The 25196-nt window shown below is 32.5% G+C and overlaps 1 long non-coding RNA gene across 1 annotated transcript in view; it reads left to right on the forward strand.

Moving 5' to 3' along the window:
• The window catches only part of LOC127701443 (uncharacterized), a 117518-nt gene that overhangs the window by 82583 nt on the left and 9739 nt on the right, over positions 1-25196 (forward strand). The gene's annotated exons all lie outside the window — the stretch shown is intronic.

Genomic DNA, 25196 nt, shown 5'->3' on the forward strand with positions numbered 1-25196 from the left:
TCAAATGCTGAATCTAAACTCTATTTAAATATTAGATTTTTAGGCCCAGTTTTCAAGTTGGTCCAAATCAGGGTCCAAAATTAAACTTTGTTTGATTCAACAAAAATTGAATTTATGGGGTTCTTTGAAATGCTGAATCTAACCATGTATTGAGAGATTTTGGATTGTGGGCTCCTTTATCAAATTGGTCCACATTGAGGTCCAAAGGGTCCTAGATTAAACTTTTGTCTGATTTCATCAAAAATTGAATTCTTGGGGTTCTTTGATATGCTGATTCTAATATTGTACTTAGATTTTGGATATTGGACCATAATAGGTATTTAAATGTCCAATTTCAAATATATCAGTTCTTTGACTACATTCATTTTGTGTCACAAACCTATGATTTGTCAAATATTCAATCACAATCTAAATTCAGAGCTGTTTTAAGTTTATTTTTTCATTTCTGTCTTTCCTTGCCTGCGAATCCATGTTGTTTTTTTAAAAGTAACATTGTATTTGAAAACGTCACAATATTCAAGCAGCATGCCAAACCATGGCACTTCAGCGAAAGGACCATCGCACTTCGGCGTGGACCATCGCACTTCAGCGTGACCATCGCAATTCAGCCTCTCCATCCTACCTCCGAGTCCTACATATATAGAAAATAAGAAGAATTAGTATGATTGCCAATGAGATAAATCTTCACCTGAGATCAAATGATGTATATGGTTAGCAACTATAGGTCCCTGTATGATCTTCAACAATGAGCATAACCCATACCATCATGTTAACTTTAATTCTTTTTACAGCATTTCTTGTGGAGTTTATGCCTAAAGGCAGTAAGATTTGTTTAACATCATATACTAGCAGTTTTATAATCATAATTTGCTTATATGCCTTTTGGATTTTACCACTAATTTGATTACTGTGGATTCATTATCATTCGTTGGATACCAATATTCATGGGTTTCGTGGGTACAGGTGAACCACAAATTCAAATGTTCAACAAATTACAAATTATTTAATAGGCTTTGTATGCAGAGTTTGGCAAAACCACGAAATCCAATATCCACCAATATGCAAGTTTTTCTCAATCTAGGAAAATTGATACACACTAAAAATTTATGTATCCACAGTAGTTATTTTAGTCGGGGAAAGCATGATTTATATCTATTATAAAAATAAGGAAATGTGGTTTGATTGCCAATGAGACAACTATCCACAAAAGTTCAAATGAAGTGAATATCATCAGTTATAAGCATAGGAATCGTATGGCCTTCAAAAATAAGAAAATCTCATACCATATAGTTGGCTAGAAAATCCCCAACATAAAAATTAGACATGGAAGGTAACGCTCAGGATAAAATTTGAATATCACTGCCCAGGCCACGTGTAAATTTCCATCAAATCTATGGCTTCCTTGAATTATTTCTTAATTTTCACTGTAGTACTGGATAGGATAACACTTTACTCATGCATAGTATTTCTTTATTTTAAACAAAGATAAATCATTTGTAAATTCTACACAATTTTTTTGAAAATTGCCAATTTAACAAAGACTTATAGTAGAAATTCAATGGTGGATTACTCCTAAATGGAAAGCTGCATATGCACCTTTGACCTTGTATGTACTCTTTATTTTTTTTTTTAAATTTCATGCTATTTCACTCAATCTTGAAATATTCTGAGTGGATTAAATGTCAAAAACACATTTTAGGGGAACTTGCCTTGAAATAGGACTATTCCATGCATATTAGTAGGCAGAGCAAGTCACCATGAATATTAGTAGGCAGGTATGATTTGATAATTGTGCATAGTACTAGTGGCACCAGCTGATCCAACTAAAACCGCTAATATGGCATATTCAAACTCTAGTACATAGTGGAATTAAACCATATATACACCACTGTTGGACACCATTATTGAAATTATTATTCTGATAAGAATATTCCTCCATGCAGCCTGCAACAATTAGCAAAACCTATACTGCATAGTAAGCTATAAACGACCATGAATTGACAAATGTAAAACAATAAAACTGAAGCATCCTGATTTATGTACAAAACAATTATAAAAAATAAATATGATATACAGCAACAATCACCAAATTAGTGGGTCCTCACTATGGACAGGTACATGCAAAATGTGGCGGCTTAAACATGTAAGCTGGCACAAAACTCTCCCCTAACATGGGACAGTGTATGTGCATAATCTCAGACTGAATCTTTAAAAATATAAATTGGAAATAACTTTTGAAAGTGATAGGATTGGATAGTGTACACATTTCTGTACAAACATTATTTGATACACCAGAAATAGCTGAGAATAATGCCTGAGATAAATATTTCCACTAATTCTTCCACAATATTCATCTGAACTTCTGCCAAGTTTGCCTTTGGTTTTTTAATTAACTGCCTATAGCGCCCTTGGTGCTTTGATTTGTTGATCCAATCAGTCAATCAAATGATTTACCTTTGTTTCACTTTCAATGTTGACATTCTTTTCTTTTAATAACTAAACATGCGTAAATCATGCTTAATTCATCTCTAGCTAAGGGGTTAAATTGAAGTTCACATGAATACGGATTCAATGAGGTCAAATTATTCACTTGCAAGTGAATAATTCATCAGCAATGTTTCTTGGCTTATTTTGACAAAATTGAACCATACTGGCTGTTAAAAGTGAATTATTATTTCACTTTCATTAATGATTGAACAAAAAAAAAAATCATAATTTAATTCTTTATATATCTCGTAGCTAGTGCCCCTTTAAGGAGTTATTGCCCTTTATAGTCAATTTTTAACAATTGTTCATAAATTTTTGTAATCTTTTACAAAAATCTTCTCTGAAACTACTAGGCCAAATTTAACTAAGCTTGGCCACATATGCAATTATCATTAAGGTATCTAGTTTAAAAATGTGTCTGATGATCCCACCAGCCAACCAAGATGGCCGCCATTGCTAAAAATAGAACATAGGGGTAAAAGGCTTATATCTCTGAAACTAAAGCATTTAGAGCGAATACAATATGGGGAAAAATGTTCATCCGGTTTAAATCTATCTGCCCTCAAATTTTCAGACAAATCAGACAAACTGTTGTTGGGTTGCTGCCCCCGAATTAATAATTTTAAGGAAATTTTGCAGGTTTTGGTTATTATCTTGAATATGATAGAGATAAACTGTAAACAGCAATAATGTTCAGCTAAGTAAGATCTACAAATAAGTCAACATGACCAAAATTGTCAATTGACCCCTTAAGGAGTTATTGCCCTTTATAGTCAATTTTTAACAATTTTTGTAAATCTTAAAGGCCAAGGGAGGTTTTCTCATCACTTGGCATCTGTCGTCCGGTGTCGTTGTTGTTAACATTTACAAAAATCTTCTCTGAAACATTTTTGCCCTAATTTAACCAAAATTGAACACAATCCTCATTTGGGTATCTAGTATTAAAAATGTGTTAGATGACCCCCACCTGCCAACCAAGATGTCTGACATGGCTATGAATAGACCAAAGGGGTAAAATGCAAGTTTTGTCTATTATTTTGAAAACTGTTGTAAATAGAGAAAATCTGACGGATAAAAATGTTCAGAATGAAGAGCTCTACCAATTGTCCTCATATATACGTCCAAACTATCAGACGACTTCTTATAGGAGTTATTTCCCTTAAATGACAAATTTTACCATTTTTGTTCATTTTTGTCTTTTATCTTGAAAACTTAAATAAATAGAGAGAAACTTTAAATTGCAAAAATAATCAACATGACAAGTTCTACACATTAGTCTGCATGGTTGAAATCGTCAGTCGACTTCTCATTAGAGTTATAGCCCTTTGATGACGATTTTTACAAATTGTTTGTGTTTTTGCCTTATATCTTAGTTACAAATTATAAAAGATAGATAGAAACTTAAATAACCAAAATGATCAGCAAGACAAGATCTTTAAATAAGAGGATATGGAGGAAATGGTTCAACGACTCCTTAAAATGGAATTATTGCCCGTTGATGACGATTTTTACATTTTTTTTGCATTTTGCCTTATATGTTAAAAAACTATAATAGATAAATAGACACTTAAATCACAAAAATGATTAACAAGGCAAGTTATACTAACAAGTAAAATGTTGCTGATATTGTTAGTAGACTGTCACTCTTTGTAGGAGTTATTGTCCTTAAATTGGAATTTTTTTTTACCCTCTTTTGTGTTTTGAGCAAAAATTTAAGAAAAAAAAGGGACACTTAACAGACTAAATGATCAGCAATACGAAATCAACAAAACATAGATTTATATCATGAATTTGCTCTCGTCTACAATGTTGGAGAGTGTCCTTTGTTGAATATGCACATAGACCAAGGTGAGTGACACAGGCTCTTTAGCGCCTCTAGTTTTATTTGCTAGTTCTATAAAATATTTTTGAAACTTCAGGCAACATGGTTACTAAAGCTTGTTAACAAGAAAAAAAGGGGTGAAAATTTGATTGGTTTACTTCCGGTGATGGTTATTATCTTATATGCAATGGAATGTTATGTGAAATTTTCACTGTAGACTACTGAACACGATAAAACTTAACTCATGCCAAGTATTTCTTTATTTGAAACAAAGATAAATTCTGCACAATTTTTTGAAAAGCTTCAATTTAACAAAGACTAATAAGGAAAAATCAATGGTGGTATTACTCCTAGACTAAGATATTAAATATGATTAATCTTCTGCAAAAAAAGTCTTGTCAGAAGATTAAGATATAGTCCAGATAAAAGATTTGTTCCTACATTAATTACCTTGACAAAAACATCATAGAATTTTACCAAACCTTCTTCATTGTCAAGAAATAGCATCTTAAGAATTATTTTTTGAATTTGACTTATAAATGGACTTGAACTCTGGTATGGAAATAATACCTTTAACAACAGCAGTCACAGGCAAAACAGGTTTATGGCAAACCTTCTACGAATATTTTGAGCTAGTAATTTTATTTTATTGTGTAGATTGTTGAAGCATTGGCAGTTCTTTGAGGGTCAAATTGCATAACTATTTATATAAATGACAATTGAATTTTGTAGTCATTTGTTTTCAAGATGGCTGAAACATTTCTTTCTGCTGGTGATGTCCAGTTTGTTATGACAGTAGAAGATCTAAATCAGTAATGTTTTCTCATTGGGCTGTCATATGTGGTGAGAATTTTTGAAATATAATATGTAGATTACATTCTTTTATTTTCAATTTTTTTTTATAAACATTTGAGATACAGTATCATTAATCACAATTGTAAGTTTAGTAAAGCTTTTTTGTTAAAAAGAAATGGAGTGTGTATCAGTTGTGTATTTTTGAATTTTTAAGAAAGAAAAAGATGTATTGTCTACATGCTAGAATTTAAACCTTACTTTACTGAATTTAGAAAAATATATTGATATTTGTTATTTTTTCATATGAATGAGAGTTCATTGCTATTGTCATATTTAGTATACCTTACATATGTGAAAGATAACAATTTTAAAGTTGATTTTAAGTTTTTAACAGTTTCAATGCATTTTTTATATTAATGTCATTCAAAACTTCAAATTGAAAAAAAAGTTGAATATATGTTTTATATACTTGAATGGCTAAGTTTTACTAGAATACAAATGTACGTGAACTTTCTTGTTTATTTACAAAAGAAAAAATCCTTTATATTATCAAACTCTTCAGAAATTTACTGCTATTGAATTATTGTCTTTCTGTACACTAAGTTGCCAATATTTTCCCGTATGCAGTGACTTTTACTATGAGACCTCTCGTTATAACTGATTCTTAACGAACAAATTTAATACATTTGTACAACAAATTATTTAACAACTGTTAAAAAAAGTTCAATTTGCATGCATTGGTTCCATTATTTAGATAACATTAAAATATTACAAGAGACTCTTTTCGTAAGACTCTGAATTTGAGTTATGTTTTTTTAGGTCGATTAAAAGTATATCAGTCTATTATTTTAAAGAGATTTGTCAAGGTATGTTATGTCTTATTGGCTATTAATGTTTAACAGGGGTGTGCTCCTCAAACAAAATAGGGGAGACAGAATTATGAAGAATACTGAAATCGATATTACACATGTTTATCTGTCACCATTACCAAGTGTTTAACCAATATGATATCTCTGTCAACTCACTTGTGACATGTTTTCATGGTCTTAGATCTTTAGATATTAAAATAGTTGTACGTTCTGTTAAGTTACTGATTGTATCCTATCCCTGATTATGACATTTTGACTGACTGTGGATTCCCATGGAGGGTGATACTGTAAATTCAGAAATTATTGCGATGTTTTTATTATTGCGCAAAATGCGACAGGGTTATAATTGCAATAATTTAAACTCGCATTTTGAAATTTTTTGTATGAATTAAACAGGATTTTTCTCAATATTACAAAAATTAAAATCGCATTTTAGTCTAAAATGACAAAATCGCAATAATAAATGCACGCAATAATTTCTGAATTTACAGTACATGCAAAGCTGGAGACACTAACCCCTGTAGATGCTCCTGAACTTGCTCCTTTAAGAGTTCATGCCATTTCCTCAGTTTTGATTTTTAAATTGAATTTTTATGGTTTAAAGGATTTATGAGATTTAAACTTCAGTGATTTTCTGTTGCCTATTAAATATATCAGAACTAATGAAACTCATGTCTAACACTTAAATGAAGGGAAATTGAGGTCAACTTATGTTTTCCATATACATTATTAAAAGTATAAGATAAATATCTATTACAATTGTAGCAGAGGTGAGGGTTTGTTTGATGGACCTGTACCACTTTTAAAGACCAATGGTTATCTTAAACATGTTAAAGACTATATTAAGGTAGAGATTAAGAATTTAGTTGACTATTATAGTCAGAGCATCATGACCCCAAATCTCCCTCTTTGGAGACATCCTGGCTGTGAGCTTGTTTATCATGCATGTAATAAGAAATTTATATCTTCGCACTATCTAATCATATAATAACATTAAGTACTGTATCTTACTGTATCATACTTGCTATATATAACTCAACAACTGTGCATGGAACTTTGTCTTTATAAAAATAAGGAGATGTGGTATGTTTGTTAATGAGACAACTATCCACTAAGTTTAAATGAAGTGACTGTAAGCATATTAATTGTATATTTATGAATGTAGGAATATTATGCTTTAAGTCTCCTACAATTTTTTTTTCATCTCTGCTCAGTAAAGTCGGTAATATACCCGGATCACTGTATCTTATAAACATAAGTAGATTTGTATTTTTGCCAATAGACCAAACATCAAAAGGACATGCAGATATTTGAACATATAAAAATTCACTGTACTACTTTCAGCAATTAGGAAACCCCATCTTTTCATTATAGTTGATTCATCATTCCACAGTCTGCATCTGTAACTCCTTATAAATCAAAAATTATTTCATTAGACACCAATGATGCAGCATTGCAACCATATATTACACAAATGAAAAAAGATAAAAAAAAAGAAGTTGTAATAGTTTACTTCATGATCATTTTTTCGTCTTCATGAAGTCATCCAGTGGAATCAACAACTTGCTGTTCCCTGGACAGATTACAGAGTTAGCTAGTGAGTACTAATGAATCACAGTATTCTGGAATTGTAAAGTTGTCTGACATCATTAGTGTTTTACAGTCTTCTGAGTTTTACAGTCGGCTATTGGAAACAATAACCTGATATTAACTGAAATTATACATCCAAATCCATGTACTATAGAGACAACAGTACCTTGTAAAGATGTTGAACAACTCTTGCAGGCATCAGGGTAATTTTAAAGAAATTTTGCATTTATCTGAAACTAATTTTAGAAATGACAACTATTTAATGACTATAACAGGAAATTTGTGTTACTCAAGGACTACATTCATGTTCCATTTGTTTCAGCCCAATTATCATATGTGTCATTTTTGGGTTGACTATATATATAGCTAACGAAAGAATGTATCTCACCACTTGATATTTACTTGTTTTGTGCTTTTGGACAGGTTCAAATAACAGAAAAGTAAACAGCTCACATTTCTTGATCGCTATGTAGAAATAAGGAGACGTGATATGATTCCTAATGACACAACTTTCCAACAAAAACCAGACAAATGAGAAGATTTTGGATTATTTATTGCCCATGACGTCAACCTCCTGCAATGAAGAGTAAAATCACAAAAATACTTAACTCTGAGGAAAATTCAAAAATGAAAGTCCCTAATCAAATGGCAAAATCAAAAGCTCAAACACATCAAACGAATGGATAACAACTGTCATATTCCTGACTTGGTACAGGCATTTTCTTATGTAGAAAATTATGGATTGAACCTGGTTTTATAGCTAGCTAAACCTCTCACTTGTATGACAGTCCCATCAAAATCCATTATATTGACAATGATGCGTGAACAAAACAAACAGACACAATAGGTAAAAATGTCAAAAAAAGGGGTACAGCAGTCAACAAACAAATGTAACAAAGAAGCGCAAAAGGCATACATCAAATTTAACATCCTCATTTTGCTTTTTTAGCTCACCTGACCTGAAAGGTCAAGTGAGCTTTTCTCATCACTTTGCGTCCGTCGTCCTGCGTCCGTCGTCCGTCGTCCGTAAACTTTTACAAAAATCTTCTCCTCTGAAACTACTGGGCCAAATTTGACCAAACTTGGCCACAATCATCATTGGGGTATCTAGTTTAAAAAATGTGTCCGATGACCCCGCCAACAAACTAAGATGGCCGCCATGGCTAAAAATAGAACATAGGGGTAAAATGTAGATTTTGGCTTATATCTCTGAAACCAAAGCATTTAGAGCAAATCTGACATGGGGTAAAATTGTTTATCAGGTCAAGATCTATCTGCCCTGAAATTTTCAGATGAATTTGACAACCCGTTGTTGGGTTGCTGCCCCTGAATTGGTAATTTTAAGGAAATTTTGCCGTTTTTGGTTATTATCTTGAATATTATTATAGATAGAGATAAACTGTAAACAGCAATAATGTTCAGCAAAGTAAGATCTACAAATAAGTTGTCATGACCAAAATTGTCAGTCAACCCTTTTAGGAGTTATTGCCCTTAATAGTCAATTTTTAACAATTTTTCGTAAATTTTTGTAATCTTTTACAAAAATCTTCTTCTCTGATACTACTGAGACAAATTTAACCATACTTGGCCATAATCATTATTAGGGTATCTAGTTTAAAAAATTTGTCCGATGACCCCGCCTTCCAACCATCATGGCCGACTTGGTTAAAAATAGAACATAGGGGTAAAATGCAGTTTTTGGTTTATATCTCTGAAACTAAAGCATTTAGAACAAATCTGACAGGTGGCAAAAATGTTCATCAGATTTAGATTTATCTGCCCTGAAATTTTCAGCCGAATCAGACAACCTGTTGTTGGGTTGCTGCCCCTGAGTAAGTAATTTTACAAAAATTTTGCAGTTTTTTGTTATTATCTTAGATATCATTATAATATCTAATATCTAATACTATTAATTATGATTTTAACCTTATTTTACATGATCCAAAGCATCAGTAAATACAGGTGAGCGACACAGGCTCTTGAGAGCCTCTAGTTTATTTCATAAGAATTAATTCTACAACTCAAATTAAATTTGTAGCATTTTTTATGTGACTGATTCTTTAAATGATATGTTAATGACCCAATCAAAACCTTTGAAGATAATTGTTAATCTGTTGTCAGATCATTTGATCTTTGGTTAATTAGTGTTATCACTTCCAGTTACAAGTGCGCAACAATTAAAATGTTTACTTTGCAATTTCTTCCAATCAAAACAATTTGCTATGCCTTGGGCTTTAAATCTTCATAAAACATGACCAAGTATTGTCTAACCTACACTTCAGCAGATGGAATTTCTTGACAAAAAATGTATGCCTTACTGTTACGAGAGTTTATGTAGTGAAAAAAGTTTAAAAAATGATATATACAAATACCTAGATGGCTGAAAAGATTTATGAGCCTTATAAGGTTACAATTCAATATCATGCAGTTATAAAGTAAGTCACATGAATATCCCTTTTGATACTTGAAAAGAGATCTTCCAACAATGCTGCTTTGTGTTTTTTTTTATGTTATAGTTTACATGTGTGGATGTTCATGTAAAATGTTCTGGTTCACAGCACTAACAACTTTGATTATCAATATATCCTTGTAGATTTCAATTGACTGTACTTTTTGTTACACTGTGAGTCAAACATTATCTCTAACTTTTTCTTTTTGATTTTTAGAGGGATGATGGTTAAAGAGATGAAGAAGCAGTACATGTAGATGATAACTTCAATGCATTTAAGGGTATGATATGATGTTCTGTGATTTTATGGCCCCACCACAAAGTGGTCGGGGCCACATACATGTAGTGTTACCTTTATCTGTCATTCCACAATAGTTATGCAGACTTTTTTCTAAACGACTTTAATAATTAGCTGATTTTATAGAGTTATAGATCGAGTTTATGTTTGTTGATCTGCTCCACTGATTTTTGTGAAAAATTACTGGCATTCGACTTTGAAAATAACAGTTACTGTGGATTCATTATTTTCATGGTATCAATTTTTTGTGGATTGATAAAAACTTGTATTTTTTTCGTAAACATTTATTTTTTTGAGGGTTTTTTTTCAAGTCTGCATACAACCTGATGGAAAATTTGTAATATGCTGAACATTAAAATTCATGGTTCACCTGTACCTACGAAATCCACGAAAATTGGTATCCAATGAATAATAATGAATCCACAATGCATTTTCTTCTAAAGTTTTCATGAAAGTTTGGTGAATTGTTTATATCTATTGACATAAGCTCCCTTTTGATTTTTATAAATTTTAAATTTTATGTTTCCGATTTATAGGATTTTATTCATAAAAAGGAGGTGATTTTCCAGTTTTCGAACAATATCTTTAACATGCTTTGAGCAGTTTTCATGAAACTTTGGTGACTGGTTTATATCTATTAAGATAACCTCCCTTTAGTAGTCCCCTACCGATGAAGTCAAAGGGGACTTTAGGTTTGCACTCGTTCCGTCTGTCTGAAGCCTAAATGATCAACAATTAAAGGTCTTCAAAACAGAGATTTTTGTCATGAATTATATCTTGTCTACAATGTTGAGAGTGTCCTTTGTTGAATATGCACATAGACCAAGGTGAGCGACACCAGTGCTTTAGAGCCTCTAGTTTCTTTGTGCTGGAAGATATTGATTTGGTATTTGGTGTATTATTTTAATAATCATGACAAGTTACAGATCAAGTTTGAATTTTGTTCCAGTCTGATGATTTTGTGCAGAGTTATGGTCTTTTGACTTAGAAAATTCACTCAAATAATCAGTTTTCCACACTTTTTTTAGCTCACCTGGCCAAAAAGGCTAAGTGAGCTTTTCTCATCACTTGGTGTCTGACGTTGTTGTCTGTGTTAACTTTTACAAAAATCTTCTCCTCTAAAATTACTGGGCCATATTAAATCAAACTTGGTCACAATTATCATTGGGATATTTAGTTTAAAAAATGTGTCTGAAGACCTCGCCTGCCACCCAAGATGGCCGACATGGCTAAAAATAGAACATAGGGGTAAAATGCATTTTAGGCTAATATCTCTGAAACTAAAGCATTTAAGAGCAAATCTGACAATAAGTTAAAATGTTTCATTAGGTTAAGATCTACCGGTATCTGCCCTGAAATTTTCAGACAAATCAAACAACCCGTTGTTGGGTTGCTGCCCCTGAATTGGTAATTTTAAGGAAATTTTGCAGTTTTTGGTTATCATCTTGAATATTATTATAGATAGGGACAAACTGTAAACAGCAATAAAGTTCATCAAAGTAAGATCTTCAATAAGTCAACATGACCAAAATTGTCAATTGACCCCTTAATGATTTATTGCCCTTTATAGTCAATTTTTAACACTTTTTCTTTAATTTTTGTATTCTTTTACAAAAATCTTCTCCTCTGAAACTGCAGAGACAAATTTAACCAAACTTGGCCACAATCATCATATGGGTATCTAGTTTAAATATGTGTCCAATGACCCCGTCTGCCAATCAACATGGCCGACTTGCATATGGCTAAACATAGAACATAGGGGTAAAATGCAAGTTTTGTCTATTATTAGCTCACCTGGCCCGAAGGGCCAAGTGAGCTTTTCTCATCACTTTGGCGTCCATTGTCGTCCGTTGTCGTCCGTTGTCGTTAGCTTTTTACAAAAATCTTCTCCTCTGAAACCACTGGGCCAAATTTAACCAAACTTGGCCACAATCATCATTAGGGTATCTAGTTTAAAAAATATGTCTGATGACCCCGCCAATCATCCAAGATGGCCGCCATGGCTAAAAATAGAACATAGGGGTAAAATGTAGATTTTGGCTTATATCTCTGAAACCAAAGCATTTCGAGTAAATCTGAAATAGGGTAAAACTGATTATCAGGTCAAGATCTTTCTGCCCTGAAATTTTCAGACAAATCTGACAACCTGTTGTTGGGTTGCTGCCCCTGAATTGGTAATTTTAAGGAAATTTTGCAGTTTTTGGTTATTATCTTGAATATTATTATAGATAGAGATAAACTGTAAACAGCAATAATGTTCAGCAAAGTAAGATCTGCAAATAAGTCGTCATGACCAAAATTGTCAGTCAACCCATTTAGGAGTTAATAGTAAATTTTTAACATTTTTTTATAAATTTTTGTAATCTTCTACAAAAATCTTCTTCTCTGAAACTACTGAGACAAATTTAACCATATATGGCCGTAATCATTATTAGGCTATCTAGTTTAAAAAATTTGCCCGATGACCCAGCCTTCCAACCATCATGGCCGACTTGGTTAAAAATGGGGGTAAAATGCAGTTTTTGTCAAGCCTGCGACTTTTGTCGCAGAAAGCTCGACATAGGGATAGTGATCCGGGGCGGCAGCTACGGCGGCGGCGGCGTTAGCTAACTTCTTAAAAGCTTTATATTTTAGAGGGTGGAAGACCTGGATGCTTCATACTTTGTATATGGATGCCTCATGTTACGAAGTTTCCGTCAGTCACATGTCCAATGTCCTTGACCTCATTTTCATGGTTCAGTGACTACTTGAAAAAAAAGTTAAGATTTTTTGTAATGTTAAATTCTCTCTTATTATAAGTGATAGGATAACTATATTTGGTATGTGCGTACCTTGTAAGGTCCTCATGCCTGTCAGACAGTTTTCACTTGACCTCAACCTCATTTCATGGATCAGTGAACAAGGTTAAGTTTTCGTGGTCAAGTCCATATCTCAGATACTATAAGCAATAGGTCTAGTATATTTGGTGTATGGAAGGACTGTAAGGTGTACATGTCCAACTGGCAGGTGTCATCTGACCTTGACCTCATTTTCATGGTTCAGTGGTTATAGTTAAGTTTTTGTGTTTTGGTCTCTTTATCTTATACTGTATGCAATAGGTCTACTATATTTGGTGTATGGAAGGATTGTAAGGTGTACATGTCTAGCTGACAGGTGTCATCTGACCTTGACCTCATTTTCATGGTTCAGTGGTTATAGTTGAGTTTTTGTGTTTTGGTCTGTTTTTCTTATACTGTATGCAATAGGTCTACAATATTTGGTGTATGGAATGATTGTAAGGTGTACATGTCTAGCTGGCAGGTGTCATCTGACCTTGACCTCATTTTCATGGTTCAGTGGTTATAGTTGAGTTTTTGTGTTTTTGTCTGTTTTTCTTATACTGTATGCAATAGGTCTACAATATTTGGTGTATGGAATGATTGTAAGGTGTACATGTCTAGCTGGCAGGTGTCATCTGACCTTGACCTCATTTTCATGGTTCAGTGGTCAAAGTTAAGTTTTTGAATTTTGGTCTTTTTTTCTAATACTGCATGCAATAGGTCTACTATATTTGGTGTATGGAATGATTGTAAGGTGTACATGTCTAGCTGGCAGGTGTCATCTGACCTTGACCTCATTTTCATGGTTCAGTGGTCAAAGTTAAGTTTTTGAGATTTGATCTTTTTTTCTAATACTATATGCAATAGTTCAACTACATTTGGTGTATGGAAATATTTTATGATCTATATGTCAGTCACGCAGGTTTTATTTGACCTTGACCTCATTTTCAAGGTTCATTGCTCAGTGTTAAGTTTTTGTGTTTTGGTCTGTTTTTCTTAAACTATAAGCAATAGGTCAACCATATTTGTTGTATGGAAGAATTGTTAGCTGTACATGCCTGCCTAGCATGGTTCATCTGACCTTGACCTCATTTTCATGGTTCATTGGTCAATGTTTAGTTTACTTGGTTAATGTTAAGTTTATGTGACAGTTGTAATAAAGCTTTATATTTAGGACTATCAACATAATATCAATGATTAGTAAAGAAGGCGAGACATTTCAGCGTGTGCACTCTTGTTGGTTTATATCTCTGAAACTAAAGCATTTAGAGCAAATCTGACATGTGGCAAAAATGTTCATCAGATTTAGATTTATCTGCCCTGAAATTTTCGGACGAATCTGACAACCCGTTGTTGGGTTGCTGCCCCTGAGTTAGTAATTTTACAGAAATTTTGCAGTTTTTATGCCCCTGCCGTAGAGGTGGGGGCATTAAGTTTTACCCTTGTCCGTCTGTACGTACGTACGTCCGTCCGTACGTCCCAAAATTGGTTTCCGTTCTCTAACTTGAGTTTGCCTCAACCAAATGTTATGAAACTTATACACAATGCTTATTACCACAAAACACAGATCAAATTTGAATTTTAGTGGCGTCACTTTAACCGTTCTAGAGTTATGCCCCTTTATAAATGGAAAAATTGCAAAATTTTTAGTTTCTGTTCTCTAACTTAAGTTTGCCTCAACTAAATGTTATGAAACTTATACAAAAGGCTTATTACCACAAAACACAGATCAAGTTTGAATTTTGGTGGCGTCACTTTAACCGTTCTAGAGTTATGCCCCTTTATAAATGGAAAAATTGCAAAATTTTTAGTTTCTGTCCTCTAACTTAAGTTTGCCTCAACCAAATGTTATGAAACTTATACACAAGGCTTATTACCACAAAACACAGATCAAATTTGAATTTTGGTGGCGTCACTTTAACCGTTCTAGAGTTATGCCCCTTTATTAATGGAAAAATTGCAAAATTTTTAGTTTCCGTCCTCTAACTTTAGTTTGCCTCAACCAAATGTTATGAAACTTATATACAATGCTAATTATCACAAGACACAGATCAAGTTTGAATTTTGGTGGCGTCACTGTAACTGTTCTAGAGTTATGTCCCTTTATAAATGGAAAAATTGCAAAATGTTTAGTTTCCGTCCTCTAACTTTAGTTTGCCTCAACTAAATGTTATGAAACTTATATACAATGCTAATTATCACAAGACACAGATCAAGTTTGAATTTTGGTGGCGTCACTGTAACTGTTCTAGAGTTATGCCCCTTTATAAATGGAAAAATTGCAAAATTTTTAGTTTCTGTTCTCTAACTTAAGTTTGCCTCATCCAAATGTTATGAAACTTATACACAATGCTTATTACCATAAAACACAGATCAAGTTTAAATTTTGGTGGCGTCACTTTAACCGTTCTAGAGTTATGCCCCTTTAAAATGGAAAAAATTGCAAAATTTTTATTTTCTTCTAAATATCAAGTTATTTTTAAAATTGGAGTTATCTTCCTTTTTCCATGATTATAGTTGAATCAACTACAATCAATGCTTTATACAATGCAATGTTTAATTTTGACTTCCACTGATAAAACACAGATCAAGTTGAATTTGGGTAGTGTCACTTTAACCATTATTGAGTTATGCCCCTTTATAAATAGAAAAATTGCTGAATTTTTAGTTTCTGTTCTCTACTTAAGTTAGCCTCAACCAAATGTTATGAGACTTACACACAAAACTCAGATCAAGTTCAAATTTGGGTAGCGTCACTTTTACTGTTCTTCAGTTATGTCCCTTTATAACTATATGATATGCAAGCTGGGGCATCATCTGTGTCCACATGTGGACACTATCCACATTTATTTTTTGTTATTATCTTAGATATCATTATAATATCTAATATCTAATACTATTAATTATGATTTTAACCTTATTTTACATGATTTCCAAAGCATCAGTAAATACAGGTGAGCGACACAGGCTATCAAGAGCCTCTAGTTTTTAAAACCATCATAAAGAGAGAAAATCTGACCCTAGAGTGAAAATGTTCAGATTGTTGTGCTCTACCAATTTTCCATACATGTCTAAACTGTCAGATGACTTCTTATAGGAGTAATTGCCCTTAAATGACAAATTTGTACCATTTTTTTTTAATTTTTGCCTACTAAATTGAAAACCATAATAGATACAGAGAAACTTTATAGAATGTCAGGTTTAATTATTTTACATGTGGATGAAAAATAAAAGTCACAAAAACATCAACTATGCAGCAATTGCTTTAACAGCTTTTAAGGCTTTGATTTTTTATTGTCTCCATTTGCAACCATTCAAACAAATGGAATACAGTGTTACGGTAGAAGATACAATTGGAGAATTGCATTGCTAGAAACCATTCGAAAAACTGAGGAGACATCCAATGAACAAATTATTTGCCATTAGGAAGATCTATGCAGGCTTGGTTTATCGTCAATGTCAGCTGTTTTCCTAAATATTTCTCATGAAGCTAATATGTGTAAGTATCTGGTCTTAGACTTTGTAATGACAATATGGACGTTTCTGTGTCTCAATTAGAAAAAATACATTTCAAAATGAATATGGTTGTAGTGTAAAATTCCACCGAAAGAAATTCCAAAAGTAAAAGAAAATCAGAAAATTAGAAAAATTAGAAATTTTACCAAAATAGAAAGCTATATTTTGTTTGTTGCTTAAATGTAAAAATAAAAAGAATTTACAAAATGTACAATAAATCAAAAATAAAATTTTGACAAAATAAACAAAATATATATTAAAGATATATTTGACAATGCATAGCAACATAAGTGGCTAATATCTCTGAAACTAAAGCATTAAAAGCAAATCTGACATGAAGAAAAAATGTTCATCAGGTTAAGAGCTATCTGCTCTGAAATTTTCAGACGAAGCAGACAACCCGTTATTGGGTTGCTGTCCCTGAATTTGTAATTTTAAGGAAATTTTGCAGCTTTTGGTCATTACTGGTATCTTGAATATTATACTAGATAGAGATAAACTGTAAACAGCAAAAATGTTCAGCAAAGTAAGCTCTACATATAAGTCAACATGATCAAAATTGTCAATTGACCCCTTCATGAGTTATTGCCCTTTAAAGTAAATTTTCCCAATTTTTCGTAAATTTTTGTAATCTTTTACAAAAATCTTCTCCACTTAATCTACTGGGCCAAATAGAATTTAACTAAGCCACAATTTTCAATATGGTATTTTGATTGAAAAATATATCCGATGACCCTGTAATCCAACCAAGATGGCCACCATGGCTGAAAATAGAACAAAGGGGTTTACTATAGAAGTCTATGGGAAAATTGTAAAAAAACAATTTTAATCGGTCACAAAAACTATTAAAATAATGATAAGGGGTCTTCAGTAACTATATATATTTTAAGACTACAATGGGATGACCTGCTTTAAATTTAATTACTGGGCCGAATTAAACCAAACTTGGCCTCAATCTGTATTAGGGTATCTAATACTATTTATTTTGATTTCAAACTGATTTTACATGACCTCCAAAACCACAGTAGATACATGTGAGCAACACAGGGTCTTAAGAGCCTCTAGTTTATCTCCCCTAGGCCTGTGACATGCAAGACTTAAGGATTGCTATCCGGCAGCAGTGGCATAAACTATTTGTATAAAGCTTTATACTTTAGAAGGTAAGAAGACATGGATGCTTCATACCTTGAATGTAGGTGTTTTATGTTACAAAGTACTTGTCTGTCACCATGGTCATATGTCCATTGTCCTGGACCTAATTTTCATGGTTCAGCAACTGCTTGATAAAAAAATGGGCCGCTCAAGCTTTTCTCATCACTTGGCGTCCGCTGTCCATCGTTGTCGTCATCCATTAACTTTTACAAACATCTTCTCCTCTGAAACTACTGTGCCAAATTTATCCAAACTTTGCCACAATCATCATTGGAGTATCTAGTAAAAAATGTGTCCTATGACCCCGCCTACCAAGCAAGATGGTCGACATGGCTAAAAATAGAACATAATGGTAAAATGTGAGTTTTGTCTATTATTTTGAAAACTATTATCAATAGAGAAATATGTCAGTAGCAAAACTTACAAAATTGTTAAACTCTACCAATTGTCCATATATGTCAAAACTGTAAGACGACTTTTAATAGGAGTTATTGCCCTTAAATGACAATTTTTATCTTTTTTTCATTTTTGCCTACTGTCTTGAAAAACTATGATAGATTTACATGATATAGAGAAACATAAAATCAGAAAAAATGATCAGCAAGACAAGTTCTACAAATAAGTCAAATGGTGAAAATAGTCAGTCAACTACTTCTTAGAGTAATTGCCCTTTGATGATGATTTTTACCAATTTTTTTGCCTTTAAGCCTTTTATCCTAAAAATTATAATAGATAGATAGAAACTTAAATAACAAAAATAATCAGCTAGACAAGATCTTTAATTAAGATGGAATGGAGGTAATCCTCCTACATCTATCTCCTTATTCAAGTTATTGCCCTTTAATAACAATTTGTACATTGTCTGCTAACCTTTTCAAAAATCTTCTCTGAAACTTCTATGCCAAATTTAACCAAACTTGGCCACAATGATCATTAGGGTATCTGATTAAAAATGTGTCTTGTGAACCCACTGCCGAACAAGATGGACAACATGGCTAAAAATAGAACATAGGGGTAAAATGCAAGTTTTGTCTGTTATTTTGAAACTGCTATAAAAAGAGAAAATTTGACAGCCGCTAAAATGTTCAGAACATTGAGCTTTACCAATTGTCCTGATATGTCAAAACTGTCAGACTAATTTTACCATTTTTTTCATTTTTGCCTATTATCTTGTAATCTAAAATAGATAAAGATAGACTTTAGAATGCAAAAATGATCAACAAGACAAGTTCTATAATAAGTCTAATGATTGAAACATTCAAATCAATTCCTTCTTAGAGTTGTTGCCTTTGATGATGATTTTTACCAATTTTTTGTGTTTTTGTCTTATATCCTATAAGTTATGATAGATAGATAGAAACTTAAATTAGCAAAAATGATCAGGAAGACAAGATCTTCAATTAAATCAGGAATGGAGGAAATTGTCCAAAACTCCTTATTCGAATTATTGCTCTTTATGACAATTTTCACCATTTTTTTTGTGCTTTTGGCTTTTATCTCCGAACTTATAATAGATAAATAGACACTTTAAATCACAAAAATGTGATCAACAAGTCAAGATATACTAACAAGTCAAATTTTGCCGATATAGTTAGTAGGCTGTCACTCTTTTAATTTTTAACCGTCTTTTGTGTTTTGAGTAAAAACTTAACAAGATAGAGAGAAAGTGAACAGACTTAATGATCAGCTATACAAGATAACAAAACAGATTGTTTTTCATGAAGTCTATTTTCCTGTACAATTTTGGATATGCACATAGACCAAGGTTAGTGACACAGGCTCTTTGGAGCCTCTAGTTTAATTCTCTATATATTTAGTATATATTTTTGTCTTATATCCTATAAATTATGATAGATAGATAGAAACTTAAATTAGAAAACAATTATCAGGAAGACAAGAGCTACAATTAAATATGGAATGGAGGAAATTGTCCAAAACTCCTTATTCGAATTATTGCTCTTTATGACGATTTTCACCATTTTTTTTGTGCTTTTAGCTTTAATCTCTGAACTTCCTGTACAATTTTGGATATGCACATAGACCAAGGTTAGTGACACAGGCTCTTTTGCTTCTAGTTTAATTCTCTATATATTTGGTATATGGGTTCTGACAGACAGTTTACCTGACCTCTACCTCTTTTCATGATTCAGTGATTAATGTTAAAGTTATGTTATTAAGTCTGTTTCTCAGATACAGATACCATAAGCTGTAGGTCAACTATATGCATTTTATGGAATGATTGAAAGGTGTATATGTTAGTCTGGCAGGTTTCCTCTGACCTTGACCTCATGATTCAGTAGTCAATGTTAATTGTTTTTGTTTTGGTCTGTTTTTCAAATGCTGTACACACTAGGTCAACTCTATTAGTTGTATGGAATAATTGTAAGATTAACATGTCTGTCTGGCAGGTTTCATTTGACCTTGACCTCATTTTCATTGTGCATTGGTCAATACTTAGTTTTCTTGGGTAAGTGTCTCTCTTGGATATTAAAAGCAACAAGGCACTATTTTTGGTGCATTGAATTATTATCAGGTGTACATTGTCTGGAATGTTTCATTTGAACCTATCCTCGCTATGTTTTCCTGGTTAAGGTAGTTCGGGGGTTTAAATTTTCGCGCCTTCTGCGCAGAAAGTTACGCATTCTCTTGTCGTAAACAAATATTTTTACGATAACCTGATAAATACAAAAAACATTCGTAAACAATTTTTTTTCAGCGGATAACTTACTTTGAATAATATTTTTTGCAATCATTCAATGAAACGAATATGTTTAATTTATCTTATTATATGACGAAATGTAGCATGTTTACTTCCGGTAAAAGTGAATGGTGAGTAGTCGAAAAAAATCTCAAGAAAAAAGAGAAGATATGAAACAAGTGAACCGCTTATTAAGATGACTGACTTGATTCTCAGGAATAATACATATTGAGAATCATTTTGGTGTATTATTAAGCGGCTCACAAATTAACATCACTGAAACTGGACTTGAAAGTGACGGAGCACCCTTTGAAAAAAATGGCCATGGAGGTAAGATGTTAATTTCGCAATGCGACAATCGCAATAAATAATAGTCTGCTCTAAAGAAATTATGCCGTCGATCAGAAACCACAAGGGGCAATTCTCACAAACAAAATCTGTCAAAAAAATAACAAAATTAATTCTAGATAGAGTTCTGCAAAAACATAAAAACAACAACCGAGTATCAGATCATTCCTATGCTACATTTTGTAAGCCCATAGCACCAACAGAGAACATTACAGCAAGCACATTAACGGATGATGACTTAACATATATACCACCTGATCTTGTACCGTTAAGTCACTGTAGACTAGTGACCGAACTGGACACATTGGCTAACCAGCTAAAAGGTTGCAGAGAATGTAGTTTACGTTTACATTTGCATGATGCAAAGGGAGTCCGGTGCTATGGTCTGACCGGCATAGTGTACATTATTTGTAAACACTGGTCATGTCAAACCTTAAACAGAATTAAACTAGGCAAGGTCCACTTTGGGAGAGAAATGAATGGTGTTGGAATTTTTGATGTCAATACGAAAGCTGCAACAGGTTTCTTTCATGTAGAGTTTCTAACCTTCCCAACCGCACATATGTCACCTGACATTTTTATTAGTCCTCTGGAAAAATAGTAGTGTCTGTTGACTTTCTTTTATGTTCATCTCATCATAAATCTGTTATTTATAAAATAGCATAACATTTTCTTTGTTGTAAAATTGAGACTGGAAATGGGGAATGTGTCAAGGAGACAACAACCTGACCAAAGAGCAGAAAACAGCCACCGATGGGTCTTCAACAATGAGAAAATCCTGCACCCTGAGGCATGCTTCAGCTAGTCTCGTAACAAAAATGTGTACTAGTTCATTGTATGAGGACGTCATACTATATAAATATAGCTACATCATGTACATGTAAACTCTGAAAGACCGAAATATATAAATATGAACTATAATTAAAAATCATAAAAGACTAACAAAGGCTAAAGGCTCCTGATTTGGGACAGGCACAAAAATGCGGCAGGGTTAAACATGTTTTGTGAGATCTCAAGCCAATGTAGAAAAAACAAACACACAGCATGGCTATATGCACATTAAAACTCAGTTTAAATGAAGTCTGAGTCCGATGTCAAAATAGGTAACAAAAGAAACTAAACAAAATGACAATTATACATAAATTAACAAATGACTACCAGCTGTTACTGACATGCCAGCCCAAGACCTCAATTTAACTGATTGAAAGATTATGTTTCATCATATGAATATCAACACTATCCCTCCCGTTAGGGGTTAAGTATCATACTATTTGTCGTCTGTTTATGTAGTTCATACGTGTTTCTCGTTTCTCGTTTTTATATAGATTAGACCTTTGATTTTCCCGTTTGAATGGTTTAACACTAGTATTTTTGGGGTCCTTTATAGCTTGCTGTTCTGTGTGAGCCAAGGCTCCGTGTTGAAGGCCGTACCTTGACCTATAATGGTTTACTTTTTATACGCCCGTTTACGGTACGTATTATGGTATACAGTTGACAGTCTGTCAGTCCATCTGTCCGTTCGTCCGTCGTCAACATGTCGGACATTTATTCAAAAACGCTTTTACCAATTTGCATGAAACTTTGGTGAATTGTTTATATCTATTGACGTGAGCTCCCTTTCGTTTTTTATAAATTTCAGATTTACTATTTCCGAGTTTTGGGGTTTTATTCATTACAAAAGGGGGGATTTTCCAGTTTTCGGACAATAACTCAAAAAATATTTCACCAATTTGCATGAAACTTTTTGTGAATTGTTCATATCTATTGACGTGAGCTCCCTTTAGTTTTTTATAAATTTTTGATTTACCGTTTCCGAGTTTTGGGGTTTTATTCATTAAAAAAGGGGGGATTTTCCAGTTTTCAGACAATTACTCAAAAACAATTTTACCAATTTGCAAGAAACTTTGGTGAATTGTTTATTTCTATCGACATGAGCTCCCTTTTGCTTTTTATAAATTTCAGACCATACGTTTCTGATTTATGGGGTTTTATTCATTACGAAAAGGGGGATTTTTCAGTTTTCAGAAAATAATTCAAAAATGCTTTCAGCATTTTTTATGACACTTTGGTAAATTGTTTATATCTATATTGTAAGCTCCCTTTTGATTTTTATAAATTTTCGATTTTACATTTCCGAGTTATTAGATTTTATTTGTTTATAGTCTGACTACAGATTTACTAAGTAATGCGCAACAGCACAGTGTATTGCACAACAGCAAGAAATCTTTCATATAACCAATTTCAAGTTCTCTGACTACATTTATTCAGAAACCTATAATATATCAAATATTTAATTACAATCCAAATTCAGACCTGTATCAAGCTTGAATATTGTGTCCATTTTTGCCCCAACTGTTCAGGGTTGGACCTCTGCGAGCGTATCCAGCTGCGCTCAGCGAAGCAGTTTATTTAAATTGTTACTTGGATGGAGAGTTGTCTCATTGGCACTCATACCACATCTTCCTATATCTATCATAAAATATATAAGAAAAACATAACCCTGTACATCTGTACATGTATAGAAGAATAACATATAAATTATACTTTATTTCAAATTGAAGAAACAAGGCACTTTTGAAGGGGCAACATAATAAGAAAATAACAATTAAAGCAATACAAAAGAACAATACTGACAGAAAGAATTACTTGATTGAGAAAAATGAAAAAAAAAAGCACATCATGTACAAAATCATTAATTATATCTTGGATTTAATATATAAATTATAGCATCAAACACATTTATAACACCATCTGTCTACTGGTATATAAATATATAATTCATCTAAACATCAGCCGAACAATGTTAGATCTGTAAATTTGCTTTCGCAAATTTATTTTGTTCTTCCCTCGCCGGGATTCAAACTCATACTACTGAGATATTGTGGCACAAAATCGTATTGCACTATATCCAACACGTTAGACCACTCGACCACCTAGGCTTCACATATACATATTACATTAAAAAACAATTCTGATAGCCTCAATTACAGAATTTGTAGTGATGATGAAAGGCCTTGTGAAAAACACTTCATTCATTAAACATGTTAAAAAATACACATTGAACCAATTTTTTTGATGTATTCACAATTCATTTTTATTAAACATCTTTTAATAAACAATACAGAAATGATACATACTGGTATTGGCGAGACTCAGCTCAAAAACTTTTTGTCATCACTTAATGTCCATTGCATAGATGCAAAGACCTTGAAAATTAGAGAAAATGAAGCCGGCAGTGTTCTTGATAATCAGGCCATCATGTCACAACAAAGACACTTGCAAAGGGAAATATTGAATTCCACAACAGGTTTGATAACAATTATGGCTATTTTGTATTTATATACATTTACTTATACTTTACTTTATAAGCCTGATGAGTACTTGATAATATTGGTATAGTCTGAATATGGTCTCGACAAATGCTCAACCAGTCTGGACTCAGTCTCTACAATCTCAACCAAAAAAAAAAAGCAAGAATTTTCAGTTTGTACTTAAATCAGATAGTCACCTTTAATTTTCTTTCTAACTTTTCTAAATCAACTTGGATTTTCATAAAACTATACAGCTATCTTAATTATATATTGATCTTACAAAATGCAGGTAATGTGGCTATTTTGTTGATTGCCATAAAATTTAAGGATTTAATTAATAGGTAAAAAAAAGTCACAATTTTCAGTTTGGTCTAAATGCATAAAGATACCTATAAATTAAATTTTAAAATTTGACAGCAATAAACAAAAGTTGCGAAAACTACCAAATAACCTGGTATTTTGCAAGATCAATATTTAATTGAGATAGCTAAAGATGTTGATGAAAAATCAGAATTATAACTTGAAAAAGTTATGAAAATATTTAAAGGTGACTATCAGAATTTAGTCCAAACTGAAAATTCTAGCTTTTTTTAACCAATTAATTAAGTCCTTAAATTTGATAGCTACACTCTAAACTACCAAACAACCTTGCATTCTATAACATCATCATATAATTCAGATAGCTATATAGTTTAATGAAAATCCAAGTTGATTTAGAAAAGTTTTATAAAAATTTAAATGTGACTATCAGAATTTAGTCCAAACTGAAAATTCTTGCTGTTTTTACCTATTAATGAAATCCTTTAATTTGACAGCAATACACCAAGCTACCAAACAATATGGCATTCTGTAAGATCAATATATAATTGAGATAGCTGCAAAGTTTTATGAAAATCTAAGTTAATTGGAAAAATTTAAAGTTATAATTAAAGGTCACTATATTAATTTATTCAGAACTGAAAATTCTATTTTTTTCTACCTATTACAGCAGATTCCATTGAGTGTGTAGCCAAAGGTAATATCTTTGGTTAGCTTGCTTGTT

The sequence above is a fragment of the Mytilus californianus genome, unplaced genomic scaffold (genome assembly GCF_021869535.1).
Source record: "Mytilus californianus isolate M0D057914Y unplaced genomic scaffold, xbMytCali1.0.p SCAF_5, whole genome shotgun sequence".
NCBI classification, from domain to species: domain Eukaryota; kingdom Metazoa; phylum Mollusca; class Bivalvia; order Mytilida; family Mytilidae; genus Mytilus; species Mytilus californianus.